This window comes from Agrilus planipennis, unplaced genomic scaffold (genome assembly GCF_000699045.2).
Source record: "Agrilus planipennis isolate EAB-ADULT unplaced genomic scaffold, Apla_2.0 scaffold110, whole genome shotgun sequence".
In the NCBI taxonomy this organism is placed as follows: domain Eukaryota; kingdom Metazoa; phylum Arthropoda; class Insecta; order Coleoptera; family Buprestidae; genus Agrilus; species Agrilus planipennis.
In genome coordinates this window covers 260572-270856 of record NW_020438935.1, presented here as the reverse complement: position 1 = coordinate 270856, position 10285 = coordinate 260572, and the positions used below count along the sequence as shown (strand labels likewise).

General features: G+C 35.9%; 1 pseudogene; it reads right to left on the bottom strand.

Annotated features, from left to right (window-relative positions):
* Positions 1–2266: 2266 nt before the first annotated feature.
* On the bottom strand, positions 2267–6726 carry LOC112904403 (annotated as a pseudogene).
* Between the last annotated feature and the right edge of the window lie 3559 nt (positions 6727–10285).

Below are 10285 nucleotides of genomic sequence, written 5' to 3'. Positions count from 1 at the left end.
GCTTTTTATCGAATTCGGTCGTATCCGAGTTTGTGGTCTTTTTCCAAAGTGTTATTTTTATTATTAGTCATTGGTGATATGAAATTGGCTAAGGTTTGTATTTCTGAAACACGGTTGTCTTGACCCGCTAAGAGATGAATAGACGTAAAACCTGTAGGTACTTTTTTGAATTGTGGTGTTAAGCACCATTTGTCATTTAGGGATGATATTCGACCATTCTGACCTACCTTGGGTTTCTGTTCTAAGCAAAATTAAAACTGTTGAGACATATCGTTCAACTTGACCACTGCCATGGCTATAAGGTGTAACTGAATTGACCAATTGAACTTCTTTAACGGGTCGGTCCATAAAATTTGTACCTCTATCAGAAAAAGTTTCTTAGTGATTCCAAAAATACTAAGATGGATTCGCCAAGCCATTTCGGGTCCAGAGAGCGTTTGTATGGGAATTAAAAACAAATATTTCGTGAAGGCATCGACCAGAAGCAAAATATGTTAATAAATTTTGTCATTTGGGGAACCAGAAGTAGTAGTAATTTATCTTCGCGAATGTTTTATCAGGTCCCACGTGACATTGCTCATCGTGGAAAATGCGTAACAGACCTAAATGGCTTCCTTTGAGTACATAAGCCAGATAAATAGGTGGGTTAGTGCCAGGATTTATTTTTCTGAATAAAATATTCTGACAAAAGTAGTCATGCGTTAATTGCCCTTCATTTAATTTTGCTTTAATATTTTGTACTACTGGGTCATTGGGTTGATTTATTTTAAGCCAATTACTCGTAGTAATGATATTAACAGTTTTTGGTATTCCCTTTTTGTTTTCTATAGGATTTCTACTAAAATAGTCAACGTAAGCCATAAATTTTCCTTTTCAGTATTCAATTTCAATGTGATTGTAAATATAACCACCACCTCGCGATTAGAGGGATTAAATCTTTCTATTTTGGGTCAATCTCAGTAAGTTACAGTCTGTGACCAATTTGAGCGTTATTCCTAGTAAATATACACAGAAATTTTTATTGCATAAAATACAGCTAGTATCTCGAGTTCGTATGAATAATATTTGGACTCGTCTACTGTAGCACTTCGTGAGAAATATGATACTACTTTTAATTGGTTGCTGTGACGTTGGAACAAAAATGTAGCTCGGTCGGTAAATTGGGGTCAAAGATAGTTAAAAGGCCTACCACTGACATAACGATAACGTAGTTTTTAGTTATGTCTTGATCATCACCCCAGGTTAGATTTTTGTCCTGTTTTGTTAATTTTGTTATAGAGGCTGTACGTGTGGAAAATTCAGGAATATATTTTGTAAAGTAACTCGCCAACCCCATAAATTGACGCACCGGTTTTACATTAGTTAGGTTTGGAGCGTTTAGAAGACCCCTTACTTTAGCTTCACCCGGTCTTACACCATTCTCAGAAATTTCTTGGCCTAAGTATAGAATTTTAGTTTCAAAGAAACGACTTTTTTTAACATTAAAGGAAAAACTAGCTTTTAATAATGCTCTTAAAACGCGCTCCAATTTTTCTATACCTTCACTGATCGATGTTGAGGGTATTAAAATATCATCCATATAAACAAATGCATCCTTATCATTGATTTCAACTAAAGCATTACTGATAGCTCGTTGAAAAACGGTTGGTCATTAAGCTGCTTATAAAGGCCGTCTTTTCGATCTAGTCTTTAACAATTGGTATTTGGTGAAATATTTGCACCCCCCTTACTGATCAAATTGATTGTCTATCCTGGGTAAGGGATCCTTCACCATAATTTTATTCAGTGCTCGATAGTCGACACAAAGTGGACTGACTTTCAGTATTGGGCTGGTCGTTTTTTTTTAAGTCTTATCAAAGCTGTGAAATCTTTCTGCTTTGTTGACGAAGTCGCTCTTTTTATTTTTATCTTGGGAAATTGTATGTTCCACGTGGACAAATTCGAATATTTCAAACTACAAATGAACACAGGTCAAAAACAAAACAGATACTAGAAGATTATACAGTAATGGCTCAAGCATTAGTGAATTAATTTTACCTTCTACAACTAATCTCAAATTAACCCTATATTACTAAACTTTCTTGCAAATAACGTTTTTACTAAACATTCGTAAAAAGTACGACATGGAAATAAAACAATAAATTATCGAATCATAACTTTTAATTATTATAGAAATTACAATGATATTCTTTGCCTTTCAGAGATCACGTAATAATGAAAATACAGTAGAATCCCGATTATCCGGATCAATTAAAACCAGGGGTATTCCGTATAATCGAAAATCAAGTTTTAATAATTTTTTATTATGTAATGGGTTTTACTTAGATAATACGATATATAAAAAAAGAGCTATAACGATAGATAATAAATTACATAATACCTATGTAATTTAAAATTTTGGTTGGAAATAACTTGTTATAGATTTTTGACGTAATGAATCACATCTTTTTCTCGCAGCCAATTCCCTGATGCGCTTCAGTTGTAACAACTGTATGGGATCCGATTCGTCCTGTCTTTCAAACCACTTAAAAGAAACATCTAGAGCTTCAAAAGCTTCTGCGTGAGATGGTACTTGGCATACATCCCCAGTTTCAGTCTCTTCTTCATCTTCTCTCTCGTTACTGTTTAAATCCTCAATGATTTCTTCATCAGTTAATATTTGGAATCCAGGGTCTTCACTATCGCAGTTCAGCCACTCCATAATATTTTCTTCATCGCACCCTTCACCAATGCCAAGAATTTCCATTGCTTCGGTTATTTCTTTAAAATCGTCGTGCGGTTTAATTGAAGAATCAGATAGAGTTAATTTTAATAATTTATTCCATGCCCTTTTTAATGTTTGCAATTCCACAGAATTCCACGCTTCTACCAGCATATAACAACAATCTTTTAAATTAATTTCTTTAAAAAACTTTAACAACGTTTCTATTTCACTGTCGTCTGCTGATAAAAGACGACGCAGTAGCTGCTTTCAGTATAAACGTTTTAAAGTTTCAATGACACTTTGGTCCATAGGTTGCAATATCGATGTTACGTTAGGGGGCAAAAACTTAACCGTGAACTTCCCATTTTCTCGATTTAGTGTTTCAGCGGAAGGGTGCGTTGGCGCATTATCTAATAACAATACATCGCCCTCTTTTCCCACGTCCTTTTGAAATTTCTTCACCTCAGGAATAAACGTATTTTCATACCAAGTAAGAAAAATATCTGTGTTCATCCACGCTTTTTGTTGGTTAGCGTAAGTTAAGGGTATTTTAACATTTTTGAAACAGCGCGGATTTTTTGATTTACCAATAAGTAGCAGTGGCAATCGATGTGTTCCTTTAGCGTTTGCGCAAACCATAACTGTAACTCTGTCCTTACTCACTTTGTGCCCCGGTGCTGCATTTTCACGTCGCGATGCTAATGATCTGCTTGGTAGAGCTTTCCAATTAAGACCTGTTTCGTCCGCATTGTATACAAAATCTAAATCGTATTTTTTTTCATCTAGAAATTCTTTTAACTCGTCTACAAAAGAGTCGGCTGATGCAACGTTAGCAGACAGTTTTTCTCCTTGAATCTCCAGTTCTCGAATTCCATGTCTGGATTTGAATCTTGCTAACCATCCACAGCTCGCCTTGAAAGAAGTATCACCACCAAGTTTTTGATTAAAATCCAATGCTTTTTTACATAACAGAGGTCCAGATATGGACTAACCGCATGCTCTCTTTTGTAAGAACCAAGTAAAAACTGCATTCTCCAGAATTTCATTTTGAGATTTTTTCATGACTTTACGTTGCGAGCTTCCATCTTCTTGCTCAAGCGCGCAGGTGAATTTCATTATGGAATCAGAATTCTTTTTAATGTCTGATATCGGAGAAGTTCCGACACCATATATTTGTGCCAACTTACTGTCAGATTCACCATTTTTTATACTCTCAATTATCTTCATTTTGTCTTTAAGAGACAACACTACTCTTTTTCGCTTGGACATTTTAAATTTTCAACACAAAACGTAAACAAAAATAAAAGACAACCTTTCAGTTGAACGCTATGATAGAAAATGAAAAACAAACACTATCCCGCAAACAAATGAGAGCGGGATTACACCATCGGAGGCGGGAATAAACTTGTCGTAACATGTCTCGTTGCGCCGTCAAAACATTTTTAAATTAATAATTAGAGCCGAGACGAATGAGTCCGGATAATCGGATGTTCGGATAATCGATGTTCGGATAATCGGCATTGTACTGTAGTATATATTTTTTTACTCTACACAGTTTGGACACATATTTATGTTGTGCATCCTACATATGGCTCTTTTACATTTCGTGCAGAAGTTAGTCGTCATTTTTCTAGCTTTAGACGGACACAAGGCACACGTTTTTCTTGAATTTCATTCTTGCATAATTGACGATTCAGGAATAGTTTCAATACCTAAGATACCCTTTATGAGTTCTTTGATATCTCGCCGCAATGTTGGAGTATTTATTCTTTCTCTCAGATGAGGTTCCATAAGAGCATTAGCCATTTCCAAAACAAAGTCGTGCCTGGATTTACTTATTTTTTTATTTCTGCAATTGTTGGTAACATAAAAGACGTATGAGTTTATAATTACAATATTAATTATATTATAAAACAAGCATAATGGCCATCTACGGGTCTTTCTGTTACAAGACATGGCAGAACACATCTGGTCTACTGTATCGACAGCTCCTTTTGTTGAGTTATAAAACTCAATTATTTCTGGTTTTCCACTAGTAGTTATCGCAATATTTTCATGCATTGTTGACAATAGATATACAATTTTTTTTTTTTTTTGGTTTATAAGAAACTAAGGTCTTATGGCCGTCAAAGCAAAAAGCAGATGTCCCAATTCGACGACAAGTAGAATCTTTTATTTCGTATGGTATTTCTCGTTTATTACTACGTAAGGTTCCTACCAGCGTCAAATTGTATGGACCATTGAGAAGTTCTGAAGCTAGTGGTACCGATGTGAACCATTTGTCCATGGTGATTCTTCGATTGGTTCCATAAATTGGTGATGTTAAAGTTTTGACGTAATGATCAGCTAGTGGCTCGTTTCTTGGTGTATTTTCTTTACCTAAGTAAGGTGTAGCATTAAATACATATTTGGTTTTCACGTCTGCTACCATTATAATTTTTATACCATATTGTTTGGTTTACTAGGCAGATACATCCTAAAAGGGCAGCGACCTCTGAACCCAACTAATTGCTGATTTATAGTCACGTAAGCACCCGCAGTATACCATTCCTTGCAGTTATTTATGAACGTTTCCCATATACCTCGAAATGCTGCAAACTTGTCAATTCTTCTTGTTGAACGTGTATTTTTGTCATCGAATCTCAGGTTGTTTAGTAGAAATTCAAACCTATCCGTAGACATACATGCTTTGAAGCGGGAAGCACTGTATGATGTATCGAATAAATGTTTTGAGGGTAGATGATTGCTTTTTAGTGCAGCAGATATAAGTAACAACCCTAGCAAAGCTTTTATTTCACGCTTATCAGTATTGGATATTGTATTAGTTTTATGAACGTAGTTTGACTTTCTTGACTCAATTTCTACATTAGTGTATTGGACTACTTCTTCAAGCATTACATCGCTAAGAAATAAAGAGAATATCTCACACGGTTCCACCATATTTGGTGATTCACCTTGAGGCCCCTCAACAAAACGTATGATATTTCTGGAAGCTGCTCGCGCTCTCACCTGCCTTGGCTTCGTGGTCCATTTATGCCCATTTTTCCCTCAAATTGATTGTTTTCTTATTGTAACAACCCTTGGATCAAATAGCGTTCTGTTTTGACTACTTTGATCAGTTTCAATAGAATCTTCAGAGTGTGAAGAATTAGATTCAATACGCCGGTGTCGCTTTTGTAACTGAGAAAGAGTAACATCAGAATCGGAACTATCCTCGATACCTGACATAATTGTGTTTTCTTCTTCATTATCACTATCGGTCATCTGATGCTCTTCCGCTTCTAAATTGTCTTCTAACTCACTCAGTATCTCTTGCTGCTGTGCGCTCTCATCGTCATCTTCAGCCTCCTCCAATAACTTACAAATTTCATCATCTCTAACAGCTCGAGACATCTAAAACAATATATATGCATATATAATAACAGAATATGCCATAATTAATTCAAAATCTATCTACCTTTACTTAAAACTCACGTAAACACTAAACTTTCGTAAATTTTACGACACACTTGTTATAACTCCATACACAAATCACTTCCGACGACAATGACAGCACGTGGCACACTGACGAAAGTAATAAAGAAGGTACAGTGAAGCGGGGGACGCGGAACTAACGCACACATTGTTTTTTTCAGGAATCTTGATTTTGGCGTCGTAATTTTTACGATAGTTTGGTAATCTAGTGTTAATGAGGAAAAAGGCTATCTGTAGTAGGTAAAATTAATTCACAAATACATTGTTATTAATTAAAAAGTAGCTTAAGTCATTAGGCGACGGGTCGACTATGTATTTCAATTTTGAAAAGTCGCTGACTGACTGTAATTTCTCTGTCTTTACAGTGCAATTTCAACGCTTAGTCGTCGGTTTAACAGTAATATACGTTGAAACGAAAAATTAAAATGTTTGACGGCAAATCAGAAATTTTCCTTAACTCGATTTTTTCTAACACGAACATAATTGGTTTCATTTGGGAAATTCGAGTTAGGCAGGTTTGACTGTACTTGAAAGTACATAACATTCTTTTTTCCAGGTCTGTCAATCTTGTACGAATTTGGAATCGTTAAGAATCAAAACCAACAAACAAAACAGTAATGTGAACAACAGCATTTGCATAGCTTTAACTTATGCAAATTGTTTAAAAGATTTTAGGTAAGTAGTTGGTATGGTCATACGAAGTGTAAGCAAATAACATAATAACTAAACAACAAGTATAAACTGTATTAACAAACATTTCATACAAGGTGTCTTACGGTGATGGCCCATTAGAATATTTCTGCAAGAATCAAGTTTTAAAATTTTGCGGTGTAGGGTTTTCAGGGGGTACTCTCTTTAAATAAACCAATGCCACTCTTATAACGCTTCTGGTTATACCGGAAGTTTCCATCAACTTATTTGTTTTAAATAGAACACCCTATATAGTTTTGAATCTTCCCAATCTACGTGTTACATTAAAGGTACTTTCATAAAGCTTCTCCATGTCTAGGTTTACTAGTGTTCGGTGGTTGCAGTATTCGATTACAGCCCCATATATGCTTTCGGTTTTTTTTAGTTTGTTGAAGAATACGTCACTTTTTGTTTGTTTTTGAATTTATACAATATGATACACTATGTACAATTTAGTAACTATTTTGCTGGAATTTGAATGTTGTTGGTTTGGTAATTGTTTTTGCGTTGATGATTGTCGGAATAAAAGTCGACAGAGTGAACGTAACAAATACATAATTACATTATTATCGAAAACTACACTGGACTACAGAAAATTCGAGGTTGTCGTGTCGAGGTGTCAAATCACACTCCCCGATGCATACAGAACTTAAGTTTAGGTACCTAAACCAAAATATCTACACAAAGGGGCACAACCACTTGCTTTCGGATGACTTCCCGCTGTTACATTTATGGTCATGCCATTCAGTGTATAGCTTTAGCAAGTGACAATAAATGGGTTTAAAGTAACCTAGGACATAAAGACATCTACAGGGTGTTGAGATATAAAATATATATTTAGAAGGCGTGAACATCCCTCATGGCAAAATTGCCGAAATAATAAAAAAAGAGTGTATTAAAGTGGTTATGACTTTCTTATAACTATAGACACAATGTAAGATAAATGAAAAGAAAATGTAAACCATAAACTATTAATAAAATTTCAACATCTCGTTACTAAATTTGAATTAAACCTATAACGTTAACTTATATATACAAATGCTCATTAATTGGTATCTTTTCTTATTTCGTCATCGTTCGTTGTTAATGAACATATTTTAGAAAAGGATCGTATTATGACGCCACTAGATGTTTGCACTTTGAAAACTCGCGCTACACCATCGCGACCACAAATCACTTCAGTGATTTGGCCAAGCTTCCACTTCATGGACGGCAAATTGTCCTCTTTGATTAGTACTAGTTGGTTTTCGACAACGTTATCACCATTGCTGGAGGTCCATTTGGTTCTTTTCTGCAGCTCCGAAATGTACTCTTTATTCCAACGTTCCCACATATGTTGCGATAGTTATTGCGTCAGCTAATAGAGTGTAAGTCGATTTATCCGGATATCGGTGAATTGGTTTCCGTCTGTTGTAGTTATAGGGCGGCCAATAAGAAAATGTGCTGGTGTTAAGACGGTGTAATCGTTGGGGTCGGTTTATAGCGGCGTCAACGGGCGCGAATTTATTATTGCCTCATTCTGGGTTAATAACGAATAAAATTATTCATAAGTAAGGTGTGCGTTTGATAAAACTCTTTTAAGATGATGCTTGATTAGTTTGAGTCCCGCTTTCCAGAGACCCCCGAAATGAGGTGCGTATGGAGGTGAAAATTTCCATTCTATTTCGTCTTTAGACAATGACTCAATAATGGCATTTTTGTTTGATTTTAGGAATGAACTTAGCTCCTTAAAATGAGACAAAGTTTTTACCGTTGTCCGAAAAAATTTGTTGGAGTTTTCCCCTGCGTGATATGAATCGTTTTAATGCTAGTAAAAATGTTTCTTTCGACAAATCGGTAACTAGCTCAATGTGGACAGCCTTAGTACTAAAGTATATAAAAATGCAAATGTAACCTTTGGTCAGTTTACAACCGCGACCCTTTCGGTTTTGAAGCAGGTTTGGACCTGCATAGTCAACTCCGTTTACGGTAAAAAGTGGCCCTGGCATTAGGCGCTGCGAGGGTAAATTTCCCATGATCGGCTCTATGCCTCTTGGTTTTAGCTCGAAAGCAAACTCTGCAATTATGAACTGTGCGCCTGGCTAAGTTCTTCCCCCTACTGGCGAATAGGTTTCGCGAACATCTGCCAAGAGTAGTTGTGGACCGGCATGAAACAATTTTTTATGATGTGAATAATGAAAAATAAGTTTTGTAAGTTTGTGACTGGATGAAATAATGATTGGATGTTTTTTGTCGTAAGAAAATTGAGAATTCAGTTTTTCATTTTGCTTGAACGTTTAAGGGGGGTTTTATCCGCCAATTGCTGTATCTCGTTGCCGAAGGTTTCGCCTTCAAAACGTAATTAAAGACTAGAAGTGGTCCTAAATTGTGTTGGTCCTTTTTGACCTTGCAATTTTTTATGAATCTCAACACATATGCGGAGCTTCTTTTTAGTCTGAGTAGATTTGAAAAGTTTTGAAATAGAAATAAGTTTGTATGCAGAATAAATGATGATACTTGTTTCTATATATCTGGAATTTCTTTAGGCGGTGGAAGTTCTAAAAGGGGCCAATTTTCACTAGACTCGATTAGTCATTCGGGACCATGCCACCAAAGTTTACAATCCAACAAATTTTCAGGCGATACGACCCTGGATAGCAAATCGGCCGGGTTATCAGGTGACACATAATTAGATTGCGAATCACGAATTATATTCCACTGCACTAGATCACTAACAATATCGTTCTCTGTTTTTTTTTTTTTATTCACGGCACTCATTCGGTACGGCATATATAAACGGTTTATCACTTTCTAACTGTATTTGCACTAACTTTATTCCCAGTATTCTTCTCAGGATATTGAAAAGCTCTGTGGTAACTTTTCCGACATATAAAACAACTATCACTGTTTTTGTTCCTACGACAATTTTTTTGCAACATGTCCCATTTTGTTACACACGAAACAATGGAATTCGTTTTTCTTCTGGAATGTCGAACTTCTCCTCGGAAACTTATCCACCTTTACATGTCTACTTGATGATTCTTTTCCCGTTCTCACAGTTTTAAGGAGACCGAGTAAATCTTCCGGAGTTTGGTAATTCCCGGCTCTGCCAGTAAACCACCAATTAAACAGGACACTGCGTTTTCACCTGCTATTTTTAGTTTTTGTAGTAACGCAAGTTTTTCATAGTAGTATCTCAGATACGTTTCGTCAGGTAATTTCTTCCGGTTCATCATCTGCCATAACGCAGTTTTATAATCTTCACGGGTGAGAAATGCCCGCAGTAGAATTTCTTTCCATTGTTCCCAAGAATGATTTATGGAAGGCAATGATTCGTACCACTGCAAGGCCAGGCCAGACAATTTGGAAATGGCTTGCATTATTGTCGCACGTTCGGTCCAATTAAATATCTCCTTTAATTCATCCACCTTTTGGATC